The following is a 3414-nucleotide window of genomic DNA, read 5'->3' as shown; positions in this document are numbered from 1 at the left end:
AAATAAAATAAAAGAAAAAATCTCCCATTACTTACCATATGGAGTTGTTTTACATCTTGCTGGGAGGTCTTGACTATTTTATTTCAATGGTTGCATAAGCTCTCACTTCAGAATTCATTCACATTAATAGCTATCTAAGAGAAGGATGGACCTTTATCTTCTTCAGGGTGTATAGATTTTAGATTTTGTATGTATTTTTTTTAATGGGATTCACAGTAAAAATTTGAAGTAGTTTTCCTTCTTAGCTTTGTTGTTGGAAGCTGGGGGACTTCATCTGGGTAAGCAATGGTTGTCTTCTCTTTCCTTTTTTTTTTTTTTTTTCCTCCTCTCCAAGTGAGGACTAATGCCGTTCCTGGGCCTGCTCTCTTTTTCCCTTCCTGCATTAGAGATTGGCTATAAGGAGAAGGCTGACGGCTGCAGCATGAAGCGCATTATTACCTTGTGATTCCATGACCCTCCTCTATGCATCCCTAACTCTCGAAAGCTGATTCAGCTTTCAGCTAGTGCTCTGGTGAGTCCTCTGCTGCAACAGAACCTCCTAACTGGTAATTGTTTTTTTTTTTTTTTTTTTTTTTTTTTTTTTCTTGCCTCCTTCCTTCCTCTCCCCTCCTTCCCCTCTTCTGCTCCCTGCCTTGCCTTTAACCGCTACCGGCTCAGCTTGTTTTTAAACACTTTTTTTTTTTTATTTTTTCTGGCCAATGCAGGACCGAGTGCTCATCCAACTTACCCGGGGACTTAAATGTGGGCTTTTGCATCCGGCAAATGCGTGTGTGTGTGTGTGTTTGTGCCGCCTGTGTGTGTCTGTGCGGGGATGTGCTGGGTGTGTGTTTAATCCGTGGATGGGTTAGGAGACCTTCTCTTCTCCCCCCCCCCTTCCCCTCCCCTTCTTTTTTTGTTCTGCTGTGGCATACTCCGCATTTAAAAAAAGAAAAAAAAAAAAAAAAAAGCCCTAACAAACTGCAGAGCAAGCAGTGCACTAGAATAATCTGAACTGAAATGTTAGAACTTTGACATGCAGCCGTTCTGCAAGGTTAAACCGGCCTTTAAATGCCTAATTCAGACACAGGCTGGCTAATGACACCTGGGGGGATTGGGGCTTTATTTATTTATTTGCAACAAACTAGTGCTATGAGCTAATACCAGCCAGAGCAAAAAGGTGAAATGTGGTTAAACTTAGGCTAACTTGCCGTGATCTCGATGCTGCGGTGATTAACTGTTAAAATGCCGAGAAATGAGCGTTAATTACAGGCGCAAGGTTCGTGTACGATGGGGAAGGGAATATGAGGAGGAGGAGAAGTTGGGTTTTCCCTGCAAGGGTATGGAATTTGGGTTACACTTCATTCATCAACTGACTGCTATTGCTTCTGCAGCTCGGAGTTGACTGTGGTCGTTATATTTTATATGGTAGTGGTGATACCTAGTCACAGAAATAGACATGGGTGCTGTGAGGTGGATACTGCGCTACACACACACCTGCACCCACACCTCGGTGTGGTCCGTGGCATGCATGTGTGTGTTTTACACATCTTTAGACATAGGTATGTAAAAGCAGGTGTAACCTATCATCCAGATAGAGCACACCTCCAGGCTGTGTTTAGAGCATATATGGTTATATGTGCATCTCTGTGCCGGGGAGAGGCTACACCCACCCGTCGTGTGTGACTCCACAGGCAGGAATTGGGGTTTGTGCTGGTGGTTTAACTGCTGGGCTTCTCTGGAGGGGGTGGTCGTGTCTGTGGCCCCCAAGGACTGAGCCCCGTGCCTAGCCCCTCTGCTGGGGGTTGACCACTTGCCTCTCCCTTGCCTCCACTTGCCTCTCCCTTCCCCAGTGCCCAGCCTTAAATTCGGACTTGTCTTCTAAGTCCCCAAAGTTTTGTGCTGTGCTTTGCCACCGGGACACGAGCAGCACCTCGAGCCTGGGGCAGAGCAGGGATATCACACGCAGCGTCTTGCTGTCCATCCCTCCCACCATCCTCCTTCTCCCTCTGCCTCTAGGCTCTTCCCTTCCCTTTTATTTTTTTGCCCCTTGGCCTCTGCGCTCTCCAGGGCTTCATCCATTTTCTCCCCAGACCAGGCAGAGGTTTATTGCGCATGTTCTTCTGCTCAGAGCCAGCCCAGGAGCTCAGTGAGCCCGGGTGGGTGGAGGACGTTGGGTGACACTCGCCCACCACCACTTACTCCTGGTGGCAGCCACAGGACGGGAACCACAGGGTGCCTCTGGTGTCACCATCAAAAGCACCATCACACCTTGTATCTGCTCCTCCACCGAAAGGCACAGCGCTGGAGAGCGGGAGCTTCCACACGGAGCCTCAAAGCTAATTTAAATCCTCAGGTTTTGATGAACTTTGCTGCCGTGGTTGTCTCATTGTCTTCAGTTTTAGCAAGGATTTAAAAGGTCATTTTTTCAGCCCTCACATAGTGCTCTCTGTAGTGGCCGGCAGCCACTGTCCCGCTCATCGGCAGAAGTTGGGGACCATTTGGGACGGCCTATATCATTTAAAGATATATTATTTAAAGATAGCAAATTGGGTATGAGTTGCAGATGTTTAATGGTCTGAGAAGCCCAGTAGCTGTCCCGCTGTTGTTGGTGTGAAGGAAATTCAATACCATGGAGTGCCTTGGCTGTGCAAATCCCCGCCCCAGCACTTTGATTTCTGTTGGTTTGTTGGTTTGGGGTTGGTTTTTTTTGAATTTGAAGCACTCAGACTTTCCCACACACCCCTCAGCTCCCCCTTGGCTTTAATTTCCCTGCAGTCATGCGGTGCCACAGCTCCATCTCCCTTCCCCTCCACCCAAACCAAAGGGTGAAATTCACCTGGAGAATGAGACACACGGTGATGGTCAAAAGGGCCAAGAAACTCTGGGGATGGAGGGGAGCAGCTCGGAGCCGCGGCATGTTCTGGTGTTGTGTGAGGGGTGTAAAGCCCTTTTGGGGGCTGAACTCAGTGGATTTACACCCCGGCTCCGCGTGGCCTTTGCTTTTCGGTGGTGCCAGGAGTCGATGGGGAGCGGGGAAAGATTTACTGCCCGGCTGGCAGCGATATTTGGAAAAAGCAGTGGGAAAAGCATCGAGGCAATTAGGTATTCCGGAGTGCTTAGTTTGCCACTTGCTAAGTTTACTTAAACCCTCTTTAAAGGGTTCATTAGAAAGACGGCGAAGGAGCGGTAAAATTCATTAAGGCGAAGGCAGCCAGCCCGCAATTTGCCTGTAAATTGGTATCGATCGATCAGGCGGGGGCGAGGGCCGCAGGTGAGCGGCTGCTGAGCGAGCAGGCAGTGCCCGGCCTGCCCCCCGCCCTCTCCTCCTGCCCAAAATCCTCCCCGGAATAACTCTCCCATTCAACCCCCAGCGCCGTTCCGCAGCCCGGCCGCTCGCCCCACATTGTCCGGGGGAGATTTAAAGGCCGGCGTGGC

The 3414-nt window shown here is 49.4% G+C and overlaps 1 long non-coding RNA gene across 1 annotated transcript in view; it reads left to right on the top strand.

The window, feature by feature from the left end:
- The first annotated feature begins 347 nt into the window (after window positions 1–347).
- Window positions 348–3414, top strand: part of LOC106896597 — a 17652-nt gene continuing 14585 nt past the window's right edge. The window contains exon 1 of the long non-coding RNA XR_001413646.1: window positions 348–545. This is a non-coding gene — a long non-coding RNA (uncharacterized LOC106896597). The remainder of the gene's footprint in view (window positions 546–3414) is intronic.

The sequence above is a fragment of the Calidris pugnax genome, unplaced genomic scaffold (assembly GCF_001431845.1).
Source record: "Calidris pugnax isolate Ruff unplaced genomic scaffold, ASM143184v1 scaffold50, whole genome shotgun sequence".
Classification (NCBI taxonomy): domain Eukaryota; kingdom Metazoa; phylum Chordata; class Aves; order Charadriiformes; family Scolopacidae; genus Calidris; species Calidris pugnax.
Note: the sequence above shows the minus strand (reverse complement) of the source record. Positions and strands in the feature narration are given on the sequence as shown.